At 36.3% G+C, this 16866-nt stretch overlaps 1 protein-coding gene and 1 long non-coding RNA gene across 3 annotated transcripts in view; one reads left to right on the plus strand and one right to left on the minus strand.

Moving 5' to 3' along the window:
* LOC311096819 (uncharacterized protein) overlaps positions 1-16866 on the plus strand; it is a 291191-nt gene that overhangs the window by 227221 nt on the left and 47104 nt on the right. The window lies entirely within an intron of this gene.
* Positions 10732-16300, minus strand: LOC311096838. Its single transcript, XR_014609138.1, has 3 exons — positions 16110-16300; positions 13651-13764; positions 10732-13570 (listed from the first exon to the last, which is right to left on the minus strand). It is a non-coding gene; the product is annotated as an uncharacterized lncRNA (long non-coding RNA).

Genomic DNA, 16866 nt, shown 5'->3' on the forward strand with positions numbered 1-16866 from the left:
ACTCGCCCAATCTACTGGTTCATATGAAGAAGCATTGTCCAAATCTGTGTGAGTGAGTGTGAGACTGGCCACATCACGCCATTAAATCCTCCATATCACACTCTTGATCAGATGTGATGCATTAACAACTCACTGAAAAGATGAACTGAAATCACTCAGACTCTTTTCATGCTGTTTTAAACTCAATCTGTGAACAACTCTTACAGTCTGGAGGAAAATATATCATAAATCATCCACGTTTCGGCAGGAGGCAGATTATGACTGATTTGGGTGTATTATAATATTATATATTGCCTCTTAATGTTGCTACCAATCTCTGTGTAAAAATAAAATCATTTTCTAAAGTCATTTTCTCTTCCCTGGAATTGGCTCCAAATCTCCAAATCTAACCTCTACAAAATAGTGGATTAATTAAATATTCATCCATGGCATTTAATATTTTGGCTTTTTATCAGTATGTTTGTCTTTCTTTAGAAAAACATGAAAAAATGAGCCAGGGAAGTTAAATTTCCAAAATACCGGAATAACCCAATACCAGTAAAAGAAAAAAGTGTGAAATATCAAATGTTCAAGCAAACCTGGTCCTGAGCGCTTGAGATCAATAAACCAGAACCTCTTGTGAAGTGTGATCTGATGTAGATGATCATGTGATCTTCTGTTGATCTGCTGTAATACTGATGATCTCCAGCAGAGAGAGACACTGATCCTGATAAACTGAACCGTGTGTCTTTACATTCATGATACACATTTAGTCTTAAAGGTGAACTAAGTAAATTTTTTTACCTTAACTGAACAGCTTCGGAGTCATTGGAATGGTTATATTACTTATTTCGGGTTGAATGGTGGTCGTTTCGCACCCCCCTGGTGCCCGTGAGCGGAAAATATGCACTTGCAACTTTGAGCCGGCGGGCCGCCGCGTCAGGAAGTCTCGCGTGATATCAGGTCTCGCGATGTAAACAATTGCTTTACGGCCAAAAGAAATCTGCTAAAATGCTGTCATTATTGCGCTCCCTCACGCTGTCCGAACCCGAATGAAGAAGACGTTTTAAAGAATGTCCCGTCTGCTTTGATGTCGTTGATCTATAGCCTCTGGTGTCTGAGAATCGCCAAAGAGTTTTTACAACAGTGTTGTCAAATATCTATTCCGAAGCTGTGGGGGGAGCTCTAGAGAGAAACCTGCGAGTAAAACACGAGAATACATCGAAGAAACCCCGAAGCTACTGAGTGCTGCTTTAAGTCGGGGTCATTTTATGCAATTCTATATTTGTCCATTGGGTGGCGCTCTCACGTGGTGTATTAGGCACTTGGTTAATGAGACACAGGGGTGTGTGTGTGTGTGTGTGTGTGTGTGTGTGTGTGTGTGTGTGTGTGTGTGTGTGTGTTTATGGGATTATAGTGTTGGACTGAGCTGGACATGCTGGATCTACAAGGTATGGACTTGAGATTTATATTCTGTGAACTTGAAAGAATGACACCATAGGAAGTGAATTGTAAGCGATGTTTATTAACTGAAGCACAATAAAGAAAGACACTGTTTGCATCTTACATCTGTTAGTACGCCGTCTAAAACTTGCTCACGCTATTACCAATACCAGCGGCTTAAAGATGCTACAGATCTTCTGTGTGTTTCAGTGAAATAACAGAGAAAATCAACCTGAGAATAAACATGATTATGTCAGATCAAACACAAACTCAGTTAATTCAGATATTGAACTCTGACCAGAGGCTTTAAATGAAGCTCTAAACACAGAATTCACTGGAACAACAGATCTGGATTGTGATTAAATGACTGAAAGCTTCAATATAACACAGAAACAGCAGGACTGATCTGATATAATGAGCTGTTTGACTTTTACATTCGACATCCTTGAGTTTGACTTCAGTAACGCTTCCCTTAAAATAAAATTACAATTCCTTTAAAACTCGTTTAACTGTGATCCTGGTAATCTCCTGCAGAGGGCGACACTCCACTGTCACAGGGCTGAAGGGACATTCTGATGTGTGTGTGTGTGTGTGTGTGTGTGTGTGTGTGTGTGTGTGTGAGGAGTGTATGTGAGACACTGTTGAATTACTGTGGTGTTGTTTTGATAGGTTGTTTAAAAAAGGAAATCAAGATTCTTCCTGTTAAATTTGTGTTTCATAGAGAAGTGTGTGTTGTGGTTTGCAAAAAGTGTTTTATGAAATGGAAAACTGAGTCGACGGCCTAGAATTACTGTATGGTTTTGAAGATTTGGTGTGTGTTTCTGGTGTTTAAGTGTCAGGTTTCAGAAACTGTGTGACGAGTGAGGATTCTGTGTGTGAGCAGAAAAAAACTGTAAATGTGCCTTAGAAAAAATAAATAAATACTGGTGTGCATCTAGAGACAAAACAATGACTGGCATATTTTAAGATATGCTTTCAGTTAAAACAACTCACACATGCATAGTAAATAGTCTGAGGCTTAAGATTGTGAAACTGGGCAAACATATAATGGACTGAAGAGTTTAAACCATAGGATAACCTCACTACCGAACTGGAAAAAGTTCACTCGCAAAAAAAATAAAAACACTCTCAAAAAAAACTTTCCGATGATTTACGAAATTCAATGAGAACAAAACATAATCATCAAAATAAATAAAAAATAAAAAATGCATTAGCATTAACGGCTCATTTTCAGACAGGAGATTTGTCCCCATCTGCATGTGTGGGTCTTGTGCATCTATGACTCATATCACCACTGCTTCTTTCTTTCACTGATGGTGTTGACACGTAATTCACTAGTTTTGATAGGTTCACCACTGGTACATTCTAACCACTACATTCTGTAAACACCCACAGGACCTGCTTTCTGGCGATGCTCGGATGCAGTTGTGACCATTAGACACTCAGATCTTTTCACTTATTCTTTTCTCTGCTTCCAACTTATGATTCTCACTGGTTTACGCTCTGTTGTTATGCGTCATCATCACTGTCCAGCGTTCTCACTGGTTTACATTTCTAATATATATATTTATTTATTGTGATGGTTACTTTTTTCAATCTTTTAGTCATTCATTCATGTTTCTTATTGTTGTCAGTAAATAAAATATACTTAATTTCATTAATTAATGCATGAATTCATTGCTTGACTGACAATTGAGATGCATTTACCTAGTGTGCCTAGCTGTCATATGACAAAACAAATTATACCTTGTTTTTACTAAAAATATCATTTTCAGTAAAAACAAAACAAAAAAAGTAATATAATTAAAGGTGCTGTATGTAGCTTTTCTACCAAAACGAATCCTTTTTTTTTTGCCTGTGTGTGAAAGGGTTGTAATCTCACATTAAAATGATTCACTTTGCAGGTTTTGCTATTACCTCTGAGAGCAAGTATTCTTATTTTTATGTGAAGGTCCCGGGTCGGATTTACCGCCAGTGACGTGACTGACGTCACCTGCATGCGCGCTCCCGAGCCTCTAGACTCGTCTAGCCTACTGACTTTGCACTCAACAGCGACGACACTGCAACTTATGACATGGACTTATGACATGGACTTATGACATGTCTGATAACACTAAGAAACGACCTGCGCCCAGCAAAACACAGACTCCAACACAAACTCCACATATTGATAAAAAAAAAAAGAAGTTTTTTCTGCTGAAGCTCGTAAGGCCAGACGTGAATCGGATGAACTTAGGGTAAAAAAACACGGATCAGCATCGGCAGGGCATTTGAATCATGGAGAAACCTTATCTACAAACCTAGAATGTACATTTCCTGAAGAAAATGTGAAGTGGTGTTTGCAGTGGCAAAATTCGGCACGGTTGATAGGGTTCCATATCATAGTACGAGCATGGAGCATTAGTTCAACGTCAAGATGATAAAAGTAGCCTATTATTGTAACGTTGCAGTGGGAGTTTACCTGAGTTTCCAGCATGTTGTGGGATGCTTTCTCCCGTGTGTTGCGTGACGCGTCTCAGTCTGGCCGGTACCCACAGTGCTCTCTCATAAATTCGAGCACGCGTAAGAGCATGCGCTTGTAAACTTATTGGTTGCAATCTGAAACATCACCGCTAGAGGCCGCTAAAAACTACATACAGCACCTTTAAGTATTGGTGAGCATTTATCATTATTATTGTGCATAAGTGGGCTAGCAATGCAGTTCATTTTGGGGTAATCTTAATTTTTAAGGAGTGATGCTTACATTTTCCCAGAATAAATCAACAGTTTTCTCCAAAGGCGAGATCTTCGCGCAGCTGCCCGTCTCCTTTGTGCAGGCATTACAAACCCTGAGGAAAACTGTTCTATAGGGCTGTCGAGTTACTGATGTTAGTGCTCCTGTCGCTCATATCATTTTGGTATTGCAGAACTTAGTTACATAAAGATCAGGGAAAGATAACATAGGCTAGTTGTATATTTAACAATGAACAATCATAATGACAAAAAAACAGAAAACATAAATATCATGGGTTTGTGTACACCATAATATAAGATTATATACACAGGGGGAAAAAACACAATGACAAGGTTAAATATCTTTGAATAATTCATCATAATACATAAAGAATTTTTTTTTTTTTTTTGCTACATTAAACCACGTCATGTCATATTGTCAACATGGTACTTATGAAGCAGAATAGTGGGTCATATGTCTAATGCTTTTTGAAAGCTTAAGGCTTTCTTCTTCATAAAACGAGTCGGACACCATCACTTTTTTGTATATATTTTTATTTATTTACATTAGTAAGCTACAGGACATCGTCTTTCAAAACATGACCTGCGCGAAAGAGAGAAAAAAAAAAATGAATGCATCATTCTCAGCACATCTCAAACCAAACTGACGCCCATGATTAAACCCCATGTAGCTTTACTACTATTTAAATCGATTGCTGGACATCGTAATGTTATTGTACATATATCTGATTTAGCATTGTATTACCCTACCTTACCCTACCCCCACCCCCACCCTACCTGTCCCACCCACTTTTTAAAACAAAGTTGTGCTACTGGGCACACGTATCCAGTCCACAGGAGGGGAATGGCGCAGCAAGCCGACACTACGAGCCGGGCTGACAGTGAAGCTGGCTTCATGTGAAGGGAGCCCATGGAGAGCAACCGGCTCGACACATGGGCTATTGTTCTAGCGAATGTGCTGGTGTCGCCCAGCCCGCAGCTCTAAAAGATTTCTCTGAAATTAAAAATCTTTTGGGATATTGTAAGTACACAACTGCAGGAAATATAAGTAGCTATATGAAGTAGATTATGTCAAAAATGATTTATGACCCTTGGTTTATGGTTTTATGACAGGATGTCCTTATATGGGTGTTTTATGATGCCATGTGACCTTTGACCCTGTGTGGTTCCGGTGTGCTTATGGATATGTGTGTGTTTATGGATGTGTGTGTGTTTATGACTGTAAGCTGCTTGGTGTGACAAGGAAGTGAATGTTTTTTCAGGGGTGTTTTTATTATTGGTGGATAATGTCCACAGATGGTGAAATTATGAACATGAAGAAATCTGTCATGGATTTGTTTTTCAGATTTTTTCAGCGTCCATAATGTTTGTGGGAGAGAATACAAGCAGGGTAAATTAAATTAAGAAATAGCATTGCTGATAATTAATACATATAAAATATATGAAATAAGATGACATTTATTTAAGTATATGCATTTAAAAGTAAGTTTTAAACATGACTTTGTTGTCTCTAACTGCGGACGTCCACAGCTCTTTGAATCTTTCAGAGCTGATGAAATGTTACAAATTAGGTTTTAAAAATAAAAGCATTGCAGATAAATAAACCATATAAAATATATGAAATAAGATGAACTTTATTTAAGTATAACTATTTTTAAAGTTAGTTTTAATCTTTTAAAAACCATATTGAAATGAGACTCTGTTTGATGATGTCCTTTTCCTCGATGAGTTTAAGAAATAAATCCATTAGGCTATTGTTAAATAAAATAAAAACATTTAAAAAATATATATGAGATAAGAGATAAGAATACAATTATCAACTATAAGTGTTTTAATCCAATACATCAGTGATATAGAGTCATTATGCGGACACCACAATACAGGGCCGTAGCTAGAGGATTCGGGGCCCCTGAAAAAATATTGACGTGGGCCCCCACCACCCTCCACCAATATCATATACTGTACAATAGATGAGCATGGAGGCCCACATATAACAGAAGAAGGTGATGTTGTTGTAAAACCTTTATTTTAAAAGTTAAATTTATATAAAAATTACAACTAAATCGTTAAATAATAATAAAACCAATTTTTAAAAAGTAACAGCAAAATAATGGGTTTCACTTTATTTTGATGGTCCCTTTAACACGTTCTGTTGACTATAAGTAACGCTGCACCTACATGTCTACTAACTCTCATTAGAGTGTTAGTAGAGTATTAGTAGACTGGTAGGGTTAAGGTTAGATTAAGTTGACATGTAGTTGCAAAGTTACTTATAGTCAGTAGAGTGTCTGTTGGAGGACCATCACAATAAAGTGTTTGCAGATATTAAGCAGACAGTCTACTTATACTCCAATGAAAGTTAGTTGACATATAGTTGCAAAGTTACTTATAGTCAACAGAATGTTCAAAAGGGACCATCAAAATAAAGTGTTACCAAATAATGTTTTTTTCCCCATCAGTCAGTTATAATTCATAAATCAAAAAGTAAACCTTTATAAATTGACAAGAATGCAATCAAATTTAAAAAAATAAAGTCATTTATTGTCTTATATTTTAATAAAGATAATATTATTAAATAAAGCTAAAATGTATTCATTCAGGTGCAGTGTGTATTCGTGTTTTATTGATGTAGGCCTAATACATCATCAGCCGGCAGGTCAGGTGCATAATGCAATGCGTCGTGACTCGTGTCATTTTTTTTAACTCTATTTACAATAGTGTAAAAAGACAGGAATTTTGACCACGTCATTCGGTCGATTGTGGCGCGCACCGATAATGAAGAGTGACAGTAGCCTACCCGGCAGGCTGTAGACGGTAGTTTCTTATTCCCAGCTAAATAACAATACAACCTGTCTTTAAGAACGTCTTGATCGACTGGGATACAACAACTCCCCTGGCCTCCCTCTCATTCTTTTCATAGCGTTTCTGGTACCCTGATTTATGTTTTCTTTTCCCCGACATTTTGTCAGTCAATCTCCTGCTCTTCCACCAAGTTCATCGTTAACTTCAGGCACTGCCGCCTCAACTCTGATTGGTTCTGTTCATGGCTGGGGTGGGACTTACAATTGTATTGGCTCCATCTGATGTTTGTCACTGACTGAATAATTAATAAATACTTTAGATCGGACTAAACCATTTATAGGGAGGTAAGAGAATATTTGGAAAAAAAATATTTAACCAAATTGCATGCTTTTGTGGTATTCATTCAAATCTCAGGCATACAACTAATATAAATATTAGAATTATTTATACAACAGGGGCCTATATAACTGCAGGATTTTGTGGGGCCCCCTGGGCAGCGGGGGCCCCTATAATTGTCACCACCTTTCACCCCACTAGCGACGGCCCTGCCACAATATACTGACTTACGCAGATACATAAAACATAAAAAAGTGAATAATAGTTCAAATTATTTGAAATAAGATGTTAAATTATCAAGTATTTTAAGGTTTAAACGTGTTGAAGTGAATTTATCATCGGTGAAATTAGGAGGTCTTTTTGTCTCTGGTTAAAGTCATAGATCCTTGAATTTCTGAGCAGAGGAGAGGTTTGCTCTCCATTTGCTAAATTGAAAATGAAGATTGTGTTCATCATGGCAGGGGCACAGGCCCTCCCCTTCCTCTCTGTGTATTAGCATATGCAGTTTGTTTCAGAAAACATCAAGCAATTAAAAGATAGGCCGGTCACCTGGTGCTTTACAATAAAAAAATCTCCTGTCTGAAGCATTCCTGTCTGGCAGGGAGACCCAACATGTGCCCATTCTGACACCAGAATTGACTTGCTAGTTTACTGAGATCTCTTATCCAGTGTGAATTGGCCAATAATATTACAGACATCCTGTGGTAAAGTACATTACTCACATTACTCCATCTACCCTTGTAAAAAAAAAAAAGTATTTTAAACAATGTTTAAAATAGTCCAAGTGACTACAGCGGCTCAACCTTAAGTTCGACGAGAATACTTTTGTGCGCAAATATATAATGTTCTTGTGTGTGTTTCTCTGAGTGAGTTCACAGTGTAACAGCACAACGCTTCTGGGTTCCTGCATCACACATGACCAGCGGTGGCCAATAGTGAGACTACATTGGTGATGAAGATGATGATGATGATGATGATGATGAAGATGTGCAGGTCTTCAGCTGCTGATGGATGTCAGTGATGATGATGATGAAGATGATGAAGATGTTGTGTGTTCTTGAGAACATGATGAAGGGTTTGATGAGAATCTCTCCTCAGTTTTGACATCAGAATCAAACTTTACAGGCTCGTCTGGATCACAGGAGACTAGAAATCACAAATATATTGAGTTTATGGGATATTGTTCTCCATCACAACAATCACAAGCTTCAATAGTCTATAGCTTTAATAGTGCAGAAAGTCTGAAGAGTCAGTTTGAATAGTAAATCTACTCTCTTAATAATTTGGGGTAAATGGTAAATGGACTGCATTTATACAGCGCTTCCAACAGACCCACGGCCACCAAAGCGCTTTACATATCGCCTCACATTCACCCATTCATTCACTCATTCATACACAGACTATTATATTAGAAATAACCCCAACTATGGGTTGGTGTAGCACTTTCCCAACTGTGGGTTATTTGTAAATCTATCAATAAGAATAAAATGTGATGAAGAATTAAAGTTCAATAATGATCAAACACTCACAGCTTGGCTTTAGCATCTTCATACTGTCACATCTATCAAGTCTCTGTCCTCTTTCCTCTGGTGATTCACTGGTTTGTGTCTCATTTCTGTCCTCCATTTTTCTCTCAGTCTTCTTGTTTTCTGCTGATCTGTGATTTCTGCTGATTTTCTTTCTCCTCTTCATTTGAATCTGTTCAATCCCACAGACAGAGTTTCATTAAAGCGATATAACATCATATCACGAGACATCAGATCAACTCCTGATCAACATCTGCATGAGCTCAGTGTTATTACAGCATCTCAGATTAACTCTACAATATTCACAATAATCAATGATGATGACAAATGACAAATATAGAAATGTGAGTTTATGTGTGAGTCCTGATAATAAACATCTTTCTCTTCTCACCTCATGTTTGATCATATTTGATTCATCAGAACGACTCTTTACAGCTCCGACTGGATCAACAGAGACTGGAAATGAAGAAAACAACCCGTTATCATCATAATTATAATACAGTGACTGAACTGATGATATAGACTCAGATCATCTAACGGAGAACATGCACTTAAAATATAGAATTTAAAACATTTGTGATAAAACAGCAAATAATCCAGTCATCATATGAAGATAAAGCTCCTCAGTAAAGATGAGAAATGAAATATGAAACATGTTTCTCGCCTGTGAGAAGAAGAGAGATGTAGAATAATCCAGAGTTTATTAAATCACACTGAATATATAAAGTCCTTCTTCTGTAGTTTGTGATGGTCCAGATATATTCCTGTCATGCATTCATTTCTCTTGTGTTCAGATTCTGCATAAATCTCTGTAAAATACAGAGAAATTTTTACAGAAATACAGAGATATAATATATAGTTAAAGTGAAATTTCACATTTGTTAGTGATTTTTTTAATACATATTTATCTTTCAGTTTCACTACAATACTTTGTACACTAACATCTCTGTTCATAATTAATATCTAAAAATACTCTTACAAAATGTTTAAAGATGAAAGTGTTTAATTACCTTGTGATGATCTGGACAGAGAGAAGCTCCAGTGTTACTGAGAGTCTGAGGAGCAGGACTGACTTTACAAACACCACACATTAAGAATGTCATTCCGTCTCTGGCTCTGAGTCACACACTGGTTTTGTTCTCTGTGTTGTTTTGCACATTTCTCTATAAATGCTTGTTTCATAAGTAGTTTAACCCAGTGTAGAGATGGTGAAACTGGTGTTATGATGATATTGTCTTGATCTGGTAATAACTCTAGCTGCTGTATTTTGCACTATAACTGTAGTTTGTTGATTGATAATGATCAGGATAATCTAGTAATGCATTACAGTAATCCAGTCATGAACGCTTTATGAGCTTTTCTGCATCAGAAACATGTTCTGTATTTTGGTGTTTCTGAGGTGAATAACGCTGAAGGATCAGCCAGATCTTTAACTGGACATGATGAAGACTTTTACAGACCCACATTTGACACACAATAACACTTTACATTCAAACACAAGCTCTTTTTTCTGCTCAATCTTTATCAGCAGGAAATATTTACACATCATAGTAAAGTTGTAAGTTGTTACTGTATTAATCAGTTTTCATGTAATAGATTCATGTATCTTGTGACAAACAACATCTCTCGGGTTTACAGAGTAAAGGAGGAGGTGTCCTGATGTGTTCTGACATGCTGAGACTGCTGACGTGAAGCCCCAACGTACAGGAATGAGTCAATAATGTCACAATGTGGGCTTTCCCACAGAGCAGAGACATGACACATCTCAGTAGCACAGGATCCTCTTTAGCATGACATGTAACCTGATAATACAAACATGAAAATAAATCTTTGCTGCACAACAATTTTTTCATTGTTGTAATTGAACAAACTTAAGGATTAAAGTAAGTCTATGAACTTTAAACACCAACTTTATTTTAACTTATCACAGAATATTTCTCAGGCTTCATTGTTCCCAAACGACCTCTTCTGTTTTTAAATGTAAGGTTGTCATCTAGAGTTCAGCGACACACACTCATTGACATCAGGCTGAGAAACACACTGATCCACAGTGGACTTTACAAACTCTCTGCAACCGCAGCAGAACATGAACATCAGGAACACCTGAAGGCCACGAGCCTCCTCTCCTTCTAAACATATTAAAGTCATGCAGAAAGATCAGAAATAAATATCACCAGTGAGTCTCAGTGAGTTATACTCAGATCTGTTATTTTACTGTAAAAGATGATCTTGTGTGTGTCAGGAGAATAAAGGTCATGAGTGTAACCGGCACTGAATGAGCCGTGGAGAAAATGAGTTCAGAAAGTGTTCAGGACAAACACACAACTGATCATTTTATGCATTTTATTTATAATAGTGTGTTTATCTGGACTTTTATTGCCATGATTAATTCAGTTTTTAGTTTACTGTTACAGTAAATGTGTCAAAGAAATGAAGAACTTGATTTAGACAAAGAATCTTAAACGGGGGAAACAAAATGACACATAATGCAAATAATGACAGAAACAGCAGGAGTAAATGATGCAAACGTGTGTGTGTGTGTGTGTGTGTGTGTGTGTGTGTGTATCAGAGAACCTCACATGAGGAGGATCATATTTAACATGGAAAACACACAATACTGTCACAACCAGATGAAAATGCAGTATTTCACTGATAACTGACATCAATAGAATTTTAGATTCAGAAAGAAAGAACTACACAACTATATGAAAATATAATAGCATTTACACACTTACACTATTTACACTTCAGGGCTGCCAACTTTTGAGTTTAGCTTGGAGTGAGATTTTTTTTTTTTGGCGGCAAAAACAAATATTGCATCACAATAAGTGTAATTGTGATTGTCAAAACATTTGGTAACTAAATAGAATTTTATGAAGTTTAGTGACAACATGTTACAATGTTTACATTGTACAATGACTGGTATAGGATACAGTTTTTATTATTGCTTGACAAAAATTTCAAAATTTCAATTCCATTCTTGTGATTTGATTCCGATTTTGATTCAATATTGACTATTTTGGATACATGTTTATTTTAAATTTTATTTAAAAAAATAATCTCACCTAATGCTGTAAACAGAGGGCCCAATCTGCTGGTATTATTAAAGGTTAAAAATAATATTAAATTAAATATAATACAGTTTTTGTTATAATAACAATTATTTAATGACATAAGTAAAAATATAATAAATATGTAATATAGTGCTCAGCAAAATCTCCTCTCTAGCTATTTTTTCTATTTAATTAACATGCTATGGTCGTAAAAGCGCTTTCCTGGGGTAAATGTAACGTTGTGTGACATAATTGTTCTCCTGCTGTTATATTGACCTCTTTCCGTGGTTGAAAAACAGTAATTGGTCGATATTATGTATACCAGTGGCGGCTGCTGGTCTTTCAAAGAGGGGAAGCTCATTTTCGGCCTACATCATAAAAATTATTCATTTATTTAAGCGTAAATTCTATGTTCCTTTTCAAGAAAATGCTCTGTGAAAAATGAATGTAATAATATAATAAAGGTAGAAATAATAATATGATAAAGTATAATAATAATGCTACTAATAATAAGATATTTTTTAAAATATTTTTGAATTATTACTACTACTAATAATATAAAAAATATAATAAGTAATAATATAATAAAGGTATACATTTATAATTGTGTGAAATGTATTGTAAAAATTGGCTAGCAATTTCGACAAGCAAATACCAAGAAATAGATTGCAGCAGTTTGTCTTTGAAAAATCCGCGATGGGACTGAGCTCGAACAGCTTCAACATCAGCGACTTTTTATTGTATGAAATCGCTGTCAATCAAAAGAGACACAGCCTTTCGACAGACCGTCCAATCATCACGCGGAAGCCCGGAGTCCAGGCCAGCCCACTCCGCGTTCACCCCCAGAGAAGCTGAGCTTCCATGGGCGGGACATAATCGCAGCATTTAGCCAATGACCGTCTAGTTTCGAAGCGCTGAAAAAAACTGTTTGAAGCAGCCCCATTGAAGTCAATGGAAGCTGGGCTTCAACAGGGAAATGCACTGTCTGTGACGCTACGGGAATGTATGAGAAGGAAATCGAGTCAGCCGACCTGCTGTATGTAGCTGATTCTGAACGAACTCGTCTTTCAGACGAACGTTTTATAACGCATTTTAGTCAATAAAATGTTAATACTATAACATTCATTTAACATTCATTTTTTTGACATTATAGGGGAAGCCGAGCTTCCCTTGCAGTCTTAAAGAAATCGCCACTGATGTATACTTTCGGTAAGTTGTACTGCATCTTTAAATAAAAAAGTAACAGGTGATCGGTTCACGTGCACTTGAACTGAGGCGCTCAGCGATCTGTCACGTCACATTTACAAGCGCCAAAGGTATTTTTGTCTGAATTTCGTAATAAAATTGACGGAATCTAAGAGCTGAGAATTAGTTTAATATTAAAAGTACCTCTTTGCTCCACAATTTTTCTGTGCGTGAGAAAATGGATGTGTGGCGTGAGAGCGTGTGAAAAGTGTCAATTGCGTGAGTCTCACGCTCAATGCGTGAGAGTTGGCAGCCCTGACACTTATTCCAAAGCCTACTAACGGACACAGTTGATTTCTCCCGCTGGTTTGTTCTCGAGGAAGATTGAAGGTCTGGAAACATTAGTTCATCATGTTCTGTTATGAATGAAGATGCTGTCCGGATCTCCAGAGTCCAGAAGAAACTTTATAAAGAGACACATGCCGTGTTCATCATCATCTTCATCAATATACACTGAAATATGAATAAAATATTGATCATCTGATCATCAGAGCTGCAGTGATCTCAGAAATGATGGCCAAACATGATCTTACATTAGTTTCAGGCGTCCTCACATCATTTATTCAGATATCATGATCTCAGCTCATGTTTGATCTTCTCTGATGATTCAGATCCACTCTTTACAGGAGTGTGTGGATCCACAGAAACTGTCCATGAAGAAACATACACTGATTATCATCACAAATAATTAATACAGATCAATAAACAACCACACATTATGGGGAATTTCCAGAAGAACTTTCCTGATAAATGTTGCCTGTTCTGATTATTCCTGAGTGGTTTTAGTTGGTGTGTATCAATGATGATATAACAACACCTGTATATACTGTAAATGCATTGTGTAGATTGGAATAAAATAAAGAAATCCTTGTATGCCATACTGTGTTCTTGCTGATTCTGAATCCTAATCATTCAAGTAAACAGAATATTGACTTGATTCTGTCTTGAGTCGTGAGTCCTGCAGTGAATGCAACATATTACCAGATAACGGAGTCATTCCTGTCTCTAACAGTAAATCAATAGTCATGTCTCTCTAACTTCTTTTAACCCGTAAGTGAAGAACGTAAAAGACCTTCTCCTTGAGTATAGCAGGGCTTTAACACACACATCATGCTTTGATTCAGTCATTTTATCATTCAGAAAACCAACATAGGAGCCATATTATTATTATTACATATTAAGGGTCTGGAATAAAGAATTAATTATGACCGAATCGATATGCGATTAATAAATGGATCATTTGAATGTGTTTTATTGGGTATTTGATTCTGTCCTTGTGTGGAAACCACCACCTTGTGACGTCACGCGTGGTGTCTTTGCTGTCCATAGAAATTCAGCACAACACCAGCAGTTTTATCAGCGTGAAACAGTATTTATCCACATTATTCCTACGTACCACAACGCTTTGCGCGAATTATGGGTGTAACTTCCGTTAAGTAAAAGACTCGCTCTATGGACTCAATAATATATATCTTTTTAAACACCATTATTCTACTCACCCTTCAACCATTGAACATTAAAAGCACATTTAAAAGTGTAAAAGCAATAACAAGCTACTTTCAACAGACCATGAATAACCCCAAAAGCATGAATCTTTCCACAGCAAAATTGGACGGTTAAATATCTCTGTGGTAATCTGTAGCCTAGGCTATGTAACATCAGTGCCTTAATAAAATAAAAATATATATATAGATACTTTTTCAAAGTGATTTCAGTCATTTTGACAGATAATATAATGTATTTACCTGTGAAAACAAACCTGGAAAGAGACGTGAGGATTTGAGAGAAAAAAAAGAGAGATTCTTCGTGCATTCCAGTGAATTATTAATGGCATATGAATTAAATATAAATTATTTAAACATATAGCAACAATTTCTTTAAAATAAACACTTTCTTTTGGGGAAAACAAAGGAATTAATTGACATGCTTTTAAACATGCTTTTTAAATGGCACATGAGTTTCGGTAACAGGACTGAGAAAACGTGTCTATCTTCTGCTTAGAAACATTGTAAAAAATTAAATAAAGTTGCCTGAGTTATATCATTTACCGATACTCATTTTGAATTGTTAAATATGTGTAGTATTAGATTCAGTGTTGAAAATAAATAAATAATAAAGTTTAATTTTGAAGAATTGCAACAAGCAAATGTCACCCATTCGGTGGAATGGCCCATACAGTGGTGGTCAGAATAAATGACCTCTGGTAAATATGATCAAAAATGGCTGTAAAAAATAAATCTGCATTGTTTATCCTTTGGTGCCATTAATTCTGACCACCACTGTATATCGTAAATTAAATCAGGAGAACAGAGCACAGATGTACAGTATATGTTGTCCTTTATCATAATATTACAGCTGAAAGCAAAAGGAAAAAAGAAAATAATCCTGAGGAAAAGAATAAAGCGACTGAAAAAGAGCTCTTAGATATTCTTGTTATAACATATCATGTTAAAATACCAAGTGTTACGTTATTCTCATGTTATACTTAAATAAAACATGAAGGAAAATTGACAGCTCAATCAGTCAAATGACGGAAAACTTATGATTTGAAATGATTAGTTTCAGTCTTTTTAAATGGAAGTTCCCGAACCATAAGTGCCTCAGATAATTCAACACGCAGATCGTGAACAAGGTGGATAGGCGCTATGTATTTTTAATAACAGGCTACACTTTACAAATTATATATACACAACAGATATGATTATTTATTTGCAGTTTTGTTTTATTTTCAGACCATTATATTCTGGCAGTTTCTCTGGCCCTTCTGTGTCCTCGCCACTGGTTTGTCATGAAATCATTACAAGTCAGTTTAATTAAAGTCAAGGAATTATCATATATTAGGAGACCACATATGAAATCATTCATCACAAACTTTAATAGTGCATTCGAATTAACACAAATATGGACACATTCAATAGCATATATAGTTCAGAAACACAGATGATTCCCTCAAACATTTACTGATTGAATTATGAGTGATTGTTTTACTCACAGGTCGGTCTAAAATCATTAAAGCTGCTCCATCTGACAATCTTCACAAGCTTCATGTTTTCAGTGGTTTGTGTCTTCATCTCTCTCTCTCTCTTCGTGTGTTTACTCCTAGTTTCCATCTACTGTAATTTAAAGAAATAAAAAGAAAAACGATCAACATTAATCTGTTCTCTCGTGAAGAAATAGGCTAAAGGAAGTCAACAGCGGATTGTTGTGTTGTGTGTACCGACATCAGAACCACAGAGCTGATTCAGTGTTCAGTCACCGCCCACTCACTGTGTGTGTTCTGTATCATAACCACCCACTATCTAGACACTATCTAGGCCCTATTTTAACGATCTGAAACTTAAGTGTCAAAGCGCAAAGCACAAGCAACTGTGTGGGCGGGTCTCGGCGCTGTTGCTCTTATACCGGCGGGATAAATGACTCTTGCGCTGACGCAAATCTAAAATGTGTTGGTCTGAAGTAGCTTCATTACTCATAGGTGTGGTTTGGGCGTATCGTGAAATAAACCAATCAGAGTGGCATTTATTTATTTGGATTAAATATTTAAATATTAAATTTTAATCATTCTGTGTCATTTTTCAATGTCAACCTTTTCACCATTTACATGTTTATGCCCAAAATGCTATACTATTCAAAGTAGTGGACTGTAATTCTCCTCTACCCTGTGTACATTATTGATTAAATAGCCTAGCTTATTTACAGTTTTCTTCAATTGTTTACACGCAATTTTGAAAACCGGGTTCTTTTTTTCA

The sequence above is a fragment of the Abramis brama genome (genome assembly GCF_963993115.1).
Source record: "Abramis brama genome assembly, chromosome: 15".
NCBI classification, from domain to species: domain Eukaryota; kingdom Metazoa; phylum Chordata; class Actinopteri; order Cypriniformes; family Leuciscidae; genus Abramis; species Abramis brama.